Source organism: Petaurus breviceps, unplaced genomic scaffold (genome assembly GCF_028583685.1).
Source record: "Petaurus breviceps papuanus isolate PSGF00001 unplaced genomic scaffold, PetGlider_PUasm1.0 551, whole genome shotgun sequence".
Classification (NCBI taxonomy): Eukaryota; Metazoa; Chordata; class Mammalia; order Diprotodontia; family Petauridae; genus Petaurus; species Petaurus breviceps.
The window spans coordinates 10,848,415-10,858,566 of record NW_027186372.1 but is presented as its reverse complement, the minus strand read 5'-3'; the positions used below and the strand labels follow the sequence as shown (position 1 = coordinate 10,858,566).

General features: G+C 40.8%; 1 pseudogene; it reads right to left on the bottom strand.

Annotated features, from left to right (window-relative positions):
* Nucleotides 1–5,470: 5,470 nt before the first annotated feature.
* Nucleotides 5,471–5,734, bottom strand: LOC138172518 (cyclin-dependent kinase 2-associated protein 1 pseudogene; annotated as a pseudogene).
* Between the last annotated feature and the right edge of the window lie 4,418 nt (nucleotides 5,735–10,152).

The following is a 10,152-nucleotide window of genomic DNA, read 5'->3' as shown; positions in this document are numbered from 1 at the left end:
TTTTTTTTTTTTTGCTATTTGGAGGGGGGAAGGTAGGGTAATTGGGCTTAAGTGACTTGCCAAGGTCACATGGCTAGTTTTGTGTTAAGTGCCTGAGGCCGGATTCGAACTCAGGTCCTTCTGACTCCAAGGCCCCTGCTCTATTTACTGGGCCACCTAGCCACCTCCTCCTCATTAGTTATAGCACAATAGTATTCCACTACATTTATATACCACAACTTATTCTACTATTCCTCAATTGATGGGCGTCACCTCAATTGTCAGTCTTTGCCACCACAAAAAGAGTTAGGATATCACTTGAACCCTGTTCCTTTGACTCCACAGTTAGTATCTTTTTAAGTATTCCACAGTCTTCTGATTCTAAATTCATGTCTTTTTCAACTATGCAGGCACTCTATATTCCTTATAAGAGCCATACCTTACATTATAGTGCTTTTAACTTCTCAAAGTACATTCTTTCATTTCCCTGTCCCCCGTAATATCATAACAACTCTCTTATATATGCACAATATGTGTACATATACATAGACATATGTAATACATGTATGTACACATATGGAATATATTATATGGGCAGTCCTGGAGTCAGGAAGATTCATCTTCCTGAATTCAAATCTGACCTCAGACACTTACTAATTGTATCACCCTGGGCAAATCACTTAACCCTGTTTGCCTCAGTTTCCTCATCTGTAAAATGAGGTGGAAGAGGAAATGGCAAAGCATTCCAGTACCTTTCCCAAGAGAACCCCAAATGGGATCATAAAGAGTTGGTCACAACTGGAAGACAACTGAACAACTATCTATCTATCTATCTATCTATCTATCTATCTATCTATCTATCTATCTATCTATCTGTCTGTCTGTCTGTCTGTCTGTCTGTCTGTCTGTCTGTCTCTCTGTCTGTCTATCTATCTATCCATATTTTTTAAAGGGGAGTTAGTGGAAAAACTAAATTGACTTCCCAAGGGTCACATAAACTAGAAAGGGTCAGACTCAGGGTTTGAACCAAGTCCAGATGCTCCATATCTAGCCCTCTTTCCATTGTCCCACGTTACTTTGTCTAATCTTCTGTCAATCTCTAGACTTCCCTGGGAGATTTGCATCCTGTTACATCTGTGTGGTGGGGCCAAGAGGAGTCACCTCCCAGGGGCACCTGTGCTTGATATATGTTGACACTGAGTGATAACATGGAAATGATGTCTCAGGGTTGTAACCTAAGGCAACTGCAGCTGAACAAAGCAGAGACCACGGAACCAGGCTTGAGGACTGTCCTGTGGTCACAGCCTTGGCTCAGTGACAGAGACCCCCTCCTCAGTGGTAATCCTTTAATGCTGCCTTGGATTTCCTGGTTCTCAGGTGCAGCAGGTGAGGTAGAGTCCCTTCTGTTGCCTACTCTGTCAACTCCAGGGAACATTAAACACAGTACTCATTCCTTGGGGTGAAGGCTCAAATGTGTTGGCTGATAGCATCTGTCAGAGATACTATAGACTAACTCCTCTGCCCCTCCAGAGAATGCCTTGGCCTCCTAGCAGTAACAATCCAGGTCTGTGATGGCCTTTGTGGCCATTTTCCTGATTTCATGCAAAACAGTGAATTTGCATTGTTATCTGGATCCCAAGATTTGAGGCAGTTTTAACAGCTCAAAGACATTGCCAATGGCTGGCTAGATTACTGGCTGGGGTCACAAGTAACCCATGAGCAGATGGGGCAGGACAGACCCTCACTACTTACCCTTTCTCTGAGTTTACCTTCTTGCTGTGCCCTAAATTCAGAATTCCATCTCTCTAGCCCCACACCCCCAGTGTTTTTGCATAGTCTGTCACCCATCTCTGGAAGGCCCTCTCTCCTAACTTCTCCCTCACAAAATCCTCCTTTTCCTTAAGACTCAGCTTCCATCCACCCCCAAATTGAAGCCTTTGTTGATTCCTTAGTTATTAGTGATGTCTTGAATTTTCTTATCTGTTCAATGCCTGGAGGTCAGGAGCTGATTTTCATTTTATCTTCTGATACCTAGCACAGGGCCCGGCACTTAAGGAGAGGACTGGACCTGTGAATTCAGGTAAGGAATCTCCTCTTGTCAGTAGCGGTCAGCATATTCTCTGCACCTTTAGTCTTAGTTACCTAGAACTTTGAGAGAGTGATTTGCCCAAAGTTTGCAAACTATTATGCTTCAGATGGGAGATCAGAAGACAGGTACCCCTGGACCATAGGGTAACTCTCTATCCATTCCACTATGCTGCCTTATAAAGAAGAGGCCTAATATATTCTCCTTAACAGAATTTTGTTGGTCATCGTATAAGTGATTTTGGTAGGGTTTTTGTCCCTAGATTTTCACTATAGGACCATAACAGTCATTGTCATAGAATCATATAGTGTTAGAAGTCTTCTAGTCCAATCCACCCCCCTCCCCATTTTACAGATGGTAAAATTGAGGCCCAGAGATATTAAGTGACTTTTCCAAAATCATACAAGTTCATAGCAGAGTTATAATTAACTCCCAGTCTCTTTAGCCTATAATTTGATAATTGACCAAAAAAAAGTAACTGTTGACTAAAATGTAGCAACTAGGCCATACAGAGGATAGAGCACTGGCCTGGAGTCAAGAAAACTCATTTTTGTGAGCTCAAATCTGATCTGAGACATTTACTGGCTTTGTGAACCTAGGCAAGTCACTTAACCCTGTTTGTCTCAATTTTCTCCCCTTGACCCCAAAACTGTAATGCCATCGGTCCTCTTCTAGTATGAAACACAAACATCAACAAATTACCTAAGATTTTATCCCACGTAGAAGTGATAAAAAGTATATTATTTCGACTACTAACACCACTGCTACATTTACTAGCACTATTAGTACCAGTACAGTACTGTTGCTGCTGTATTTCACTCTAAGGTCTGATCGTGGTGTGGAGATCACTCTGCGTTTGCAAAAGTGATACTAGAAAAATATTAATTAACTTGGATAGGTTATCAAGCTGGAAAGGTTTGGTCTGAGTATTTGCTGTGTCTGCTGTCCAAGGACTATCTGGCCATGGGTATTCTGGTAAATGTTTAACAACCAGCTCTTTCTCTCCAAAATGCAAAGATGATGTATTTTTAAATTTCATCTGCATTATTAATGTAACCTAGGTTCCTCTTCAAGCATTCCTAGTTTGCCTAACATGGACCTTGCTGTGTGCCCTTTGATTTGCTGACTACTATGTTAAAAGTGGTGAAACTGTCATTCATTATTTTCCAGGGATTCCTATCTGCATCACTTAGGGAGCAGAGGGGAATAGGAAGTATTCCATGCTTACCCCAGCTTCGAGAAATAGGTCTATTTTTGTTTTGTGCTGTTTGTCCTCAATTTTTGTTGTTATTCAGAAAGTTTTTCAGTCATGTCTGACTCTGTGACCCCATTTTGGTTTTTGTTTTTTTTAAGCAATTGGGATTAAGTAACTTGCTCAAGGTTACATGGCCAGTTATTTCTGGGTGTGGTGCTAAGTATCTGAGCCCAGATTCGATCCCAGGTCATCCCAACTCTGGGGCTGGTGTTCTTACTCACTGAGCCACCTGGCAGCCCCAGAAGTCTTAATGTAGTTTTTTTTTTGCTTTTTTTTTCTGGAGGGCAATTGGGGTTAAGTGACTTGCCCAAGGTCACATGGCTAGTTTTTGTGTCAAGTGTCTTAGGCCAGATTTGAACTCAGGTCCTCCTGACTCCAGGGCCAGTGCCCATTTGGGGTTTTCTTGGTACTAGATACTGGAGTGATTTGCCATTTCCTTCTCCAGCTCATGTTATAGATGAGGAAATTGAGGCAAACAGGATTAAGTGACTTGCCCAGGGTCACACAGATAATAAGTGTCTGAGACTAGATTTGAACTCATGAAAATGAGTCTTCCCAGCTCCAGACCCAGCACTCAATGCACTGTGCCATCTAGCTACCCACAGTTTCAGGCGCCATAAATGATCTTCATGAGAAGAGATGTTTAAGGAAGGATTTCAGACAGGGTTACATTTATATATTCTCTATCACTTTCTTAGATTTGTACAATCAACAAAACAATAAATTAAGTCCTAATTTGTAGTATTTGCTAGTTTCAGAGGTATGAAGGCTCACCGAAATTTAAAAATTAGCTTCGGAAAGCCAGTTCAAACCATCTTGAGAACACTCTTGGACCTAGCTAAGCGCTATATGAAGATAGCCCTTATCACCAGGAGGTTAGAGGTTAGGCACTATGAGGCAAATTCTTGGCATCATGGCAACTCACGGAAAAATGAACAATGTTTTCAAATAGGATGCACCAAAATGGTAAAGAGACTTAAAGTCATATCATGGAAGATCGTTTGGAGGAATTAGTGATATTTGGTCTGAATAAGAAAAGACTTAGGGGAGACATGATCATTGTCATCATATATTTTAGGGGTTGTTGAGTGGAAGAAGGATTCAAATTTGTTCTATTTGATGCCAAGAGAGAAAAATTGGGATCAAGGGGTAGAAATCACAAGTAGCCAGATTTCAGTTCAATATAAGGAAAAAAAAATCTTAATGGGGGGTGGCTAGATGGTTCAGTGAATAGAGCACCAGTCCTGGAGTCAGGAGTACCTGAGTTCAAATCCGGTCTTAGACACTTAACACTTACTAGCTGTGTGACTTTGGGCAAGTCACTTAACCCCAACTGCCCTCCAAAAAAATTCAAAAGAAAAAAATCTTAATGATTTTAGCTGCCCAGAAATGGAATCTGTTGAGTTGGGAAACAGATGTTCTAGTGCCGTCTAACTAATTTTTTTTGTTGTTAATGAAGACAAGTTATATTACACCATGTAATAAATACATACAAAGATGCACATTTTTTTTTCTAATCATTCCATGGTAAACTCAAGACCTGAAATCTATAACCTTTGTCTGAAAAGTAACTATCTGGTCAGTCCTCTGTATTTATAACTCATGCATTTTAAATTGACTTCAAAGCATGAACAATCATGCAAATGCTCACACACCAAAAACAAAACAGACAAAAACCCCATGTTATTTTTTAAAGCAGGCGTTCTATCATGTAGCCCTAACTGGGAGATCCCCAAATGCCAGTCAGTATTGACTCATGAAAAAAATCCTTTAGAGTTATTGGTGATTTTGGAAAAGGTGCAAAAAAATGACACTTTGGGAGGTTTTAAGTGTACTCAAAAGAAGAAAAAGATTGGGGCAGGTTAGCAGGTTATAGTTGGCAGCAACATATGGAGAACTTTCTACACGAAATTTCTGGAATAATGGTTGTTCCTAACTACTTATAATGCAGATCTTAACTGCAAAATTGCCTTCTCTTCTATTCTTACTGACTGTGGTGGGGATTGGAGGAAGAAAAGTAGAAAGAACCCAAACTTTTAGACCATTCAAAATAAGGGATTCATATGAATGTTTTGAAAGTCACCAAAGGAATAAGTGTTATTCTTTCTTCTTCACAAAGAAATGGAAAACTTTGGAAGTGAAGTGGGAGGCTAGGATCTTGCATTTAGTTGGGTCTCTGCAAGGCTTTCCCAGACTGATCCTGGAGCATGAATGATGCCTCCCTTTGGCCTCTCCATGGTGCTTTTGCTCCCTGCATACATGGTTCTGATCTCTTTGCCTAGCTCCTGAGTGATAGCTAGAAGTCCTGCTTATTTCCTTTGGGGTACTTGGCTGCTCCCTGTACCCTGGATGTATCTTAGAGATGGGAGTCCATGGTCATTGATCAACTGCAGGTACTGGGTGCAGACTGCCATGCTGGCAAAAGAAGATAACTCTTTTTAGTTCTTGCTTTTTTTGGGGGAGAGCAGCAGCAATTGGGGTTAAGTGACTCTCCCAAGGTCACATAGCTACCGTGTTTCCCCGATAATAAGACCTATCCCGAAAATAAGCCCTCCCCTTACTGTGTAAGATTCCTCTAAAATAAGCCCTCCCCTGAAAATAACCCCTATTGAGATTGCTACTGTAGTGAAGGTGATCCCCTGCGCTACACGCTACATTACGGTACCCTCTGTATGCACCGTCCCCCCCTCCCCCGGGTGAAATGCACGCCGCGCTCCGAGCTGCATCCAATCAGAGCTGCAGCAGTGAGCGTGTCATCCTGTTCTTCCCCAGTGATTTGCTTGCTGGTACATTTTTTTGTTCATTGTCAATGTTCATTAAAATAAGCCCTCCCCTGAAAATAAGCCCTCTGGTGTTTTTCTGTCCAAAAAAAAAAAAAATAAGACAGTGTCTTATTATCAGGGAAACATGGTAGTAAGTGTTAAGTGTCTGAGGCCGAATTTGAACTCAGGTCCTCTTCACTCCAGGGCTGGTGCTCTATTCACTGCACCACCTAGCCGCCCCCAGATAACTCTCTTTCAAAGACATCATAGGAGTCCTTCATGGACAAGCTAGAAGAAGATGAGATCTGATAGTCTTTAGCACACTATTCTTTATATCTTTTTTCTTATACTTATCATTTTTCCCCATTTAGATGACATTCTTTATAAGAATAACAGCAATTCTATAATTTTTTTCCAAGTTACCTTAGTTTGTTAGTCATAGAGTGAGTTTCATTAAGAGTAAGAAACGAATATGAGAGAGGGATTGTGGCTTGTTCCTTATTTTATACAATATCTTATGTGTTATTGGTAATCAATTTTTTATTATATAAAGTCAAAAGAAAAGTCTGGTTCTACCAGATTTGACTAGTTTATAAACAGCTAAAAAGCAGAACTATCCACTCTTGAGAAGCTAAGAACCAACCTTTCCTTTCCCAAATACTTTGTGAGCAAAATCTATTTTTATGATTGAAATAACAAAAATACTGCTCTCAACCAAACATGTCACATTTGTATTTTAATGCAAATGTAGTTACATGTTAACATCACTTTGCTTTCAGAAATAGCTTTTATATAGGCAACTGCTTTTCAAAACAACACATTTATCTATGCATCATTTTAACCATTTACAATTAATCTACCTTTCTTTTCTCCTCTCCTCAACCCCACCCCCAACTTTCTGGTTAAACCCAATTTAAAGGATTTACAATATGATAAAGACTAATTTTGAAAATAGTATATTGTTAGGTAGACTGTAATGGAATAAAAGCAAAGCAGGGGAAAAAAGATTTAATCACCATAAATTGTGACTCTCCAAAAAGCCAACTGCCTCTTTCTTCATATTTGCAAAAAACTTTTACATGCATTATCTTTGTAGTTTTTTAGTGAATTTTCTTCTCCATTTCATCCAGAAGGAAGGCCAAGGCCTGGTGAGCCCATTTTGCAGAAGGGTAAACTGAGTCACTAGCTTTCTTAACCTAATGCTAATGATGATTTTCTTGCATCAATGGATGTCCCTCTTCTAGTTACCTGATCACATCCTCAAACAATACCCATCCCTCAGTCCTCTCCCCTCTCCCATTCACTTGGAGAGTACGGGCCATTGCTCCTAGTCAATCATTTCCTTCTTGATACATGTGCTAAGCCCTAAACGATAATAATCACGGGGCAGGAGAAGGGGTCAGAAGCTAATTTTTTTTTCTTTTCCTCTTTTCCCTGTGGCCATAACATGAAATTCTGATGATTGTCCTCAACCTTGCTTTCCACAAACATCCATGACCTTCCCTCACTTGCCACGAGCCCACTAATGCATTCTGCCTTTGGCCAGTATATAATGGAGTTAATCTGATCTATGAGTTACCCATTTATTATCTGAATTAACTCGAACTCCCTGTGTGTTCTCTATACATCCAGTTATAGCAGCATATGTGCCTGGGTTGGAGGGCACCAGAGGTGCAGAGGTCCTGTTTGGGATAATCATCCAGTATTGCCAATTCAAGGCCAAGGGAGCTAAATTTGGGGTAAATGCTCAACCTTGAGCAGGTCACTTCCCCCCTCCGTGCCTCAGTTTCCCCATATATGAAATCAAGAGGTTCAGAATTGGTGATCACTAAGACCCTTTCAGCTCTTTAATTCAGCTCAATGCCTTTTTCTTGGTAAGGGGATAGATATGAGAGCAAATTACAGAGAGGTCACACTATGAGTCTAGAGCTTTCCGAGACTCTGGGAGATTGACTCCTCACAGATCAAAAATATTTTGATTCAATTCACAACATCTTGAATATACTAAGACATGATAAACACAAAAATAAATACACATTTTTTTTTCATTTTTAAAGATTTGAGTGAGGAAGCAATATTAGCTGGAGGTATGGGGTCAGCAGGGAGAGCATTCAGGACAGCCCTCATCTGGAAGGGGGTGCTGAGCTTTGAAGGAAGCCAGGCATTCAAAAAGGCAGAAATGATGAGGCAGGAATGCACAGCTTCTTTCTGAACCTCACTTCCCTCATGTTTAAAACAAAGGGGTCCCTTCCCACTCTAAATCCTGACTACATATAAAGGCCTGTGTTTGGAGAGTGCCTCACACCTTGGGATGAATGAAAAAACTCAGAAGCAGTGTTTGGCAATCGCCATATGGCTGTCAACCCCCCCCCCCCCCCCATTGCTGTTGGTTTGTTTTCTCCCCAAACCCCTACAGATGGTGATAACATGATTTCTAGGATGGCAGAGTTGGCATCTGGTACAGTTTCAGTAAATCCTGCTTATGCAAAACTCCCTTGGAAGCCAAATAACCTCCAAAAGGTCCCTGTAACTAAAGACGGTGAAGTCATGTCTCCCGGGCCACAGAAAGCATTTGGGTCAGAGAAAAGGAAGCTTGAGGAGTGTGGGTGCCTTAGATAATATTCAGGGAAAGCTTCAGTGTTTTGAAATTCCTCTAATTATTAAGGAAAGGGAGGGAATTAAATACTGGCTCCATTGTGAGGTCTAAATGACCATGGGCACAATTTGCCTAGAGATAAGATTGATGGGTAGTAATGATATGTCTGGGCTTTTCATCTAGGTTGCTATTGAGGTGAATAAGCCTGGAATGTGCATCACTTATCCCATCACAGCTGCCAGTGGGTTTCTTATAGAATCTGCTTCTTTGGAAGGAATCATAAGGATAATTAAAAAGAAAATCTTTGTAACAGGACTTGTGATTTCTTCAATGCAGGGAGGAACTTCCTCTATCAACGAAGACTGACATCTTCCCTGATGCCGATAGTCTTTGTGAGCTCCTGAATACACTGAGGTTGAGGGACTTACCCAGGATAACAGCCCTCAGTGTCACTGCTAAATCAAGACAATCTCAGTTGGAATCCAGCCTCAGGGCACATTCTAGCTGGGTCATCCTGGGCAAGACCCTTCCTCTCCCTCAATTTCTGGTTCTTCCTTTGTAAAAACAACAAAAAAAAACCCAACAAACAAACAAAAAAAGAAGATCCTGAGAGTGCCCACCTTTTCAAGGATTTTGTGAGGACAAATTTGAGAAGTGCTTTATAAAACATAAAATGCTGTATAAATGCTAGCTATTTGAGATTATTATGTCCCCGAGGTGGACCTTGATTCCAAGTCCTGCTGACTCTGCCAGCTCTTTATCATTCTGTCGTGTTAATTCTCAAAAATGTCAGTGAAGCTACTACAGTATAAAACAAATGGCAGCTTGCATTTTATGACCTTCCAAAGCCCTTGCTCATTATTTTCCTGCACTTTTTCCCCCTCACAACATACCTGTTAAGGTTGTGTTGTGTTTGCCCTGTTCTCAAAGAGGACCATGGCATCAGGGAAATGATGACATGACTTGCCATTGACTTTGATTTGAGTGAAGGAGGGCTGTGCAAGGTCACCAGCCTCACTTTCTCCTCCAGATTCATTCCCTGTTAAAGTAGGACACATAGGAATTGTTAGTCCCATTTTACAAATAAGGATTCTGAGGAATAAATGAAGATACTTGGAAAAGGTCACAAAGACAAAACAGAGACTAGCAGAGGTTGCCAAAGTGGATCACATTGCCCCCAGGGGAACTGGAAGGATCCAGGGGGTAGTAGTAGCCTCAAGTGCTATTGGAGGGGCATTGAATAAAAATAAACAGTGGTGAAAGCATAAGGAAAGAAGAGAATTTTGGGAAACTGTTCGTACATGTTTCATCTGTTGTATAACAGAGTTAAAGTCATAGTGATTACATTATTTTCCAAATAAACACACAAAATGCAAGTGGTCAAGTTCCTGACAGGTCTTAACAAGCAAGTGTTGGCAGGAGAACATATCCCTTATTGTTGGGAAGTACAGCATGCTTTGGTAGGAATATGTGT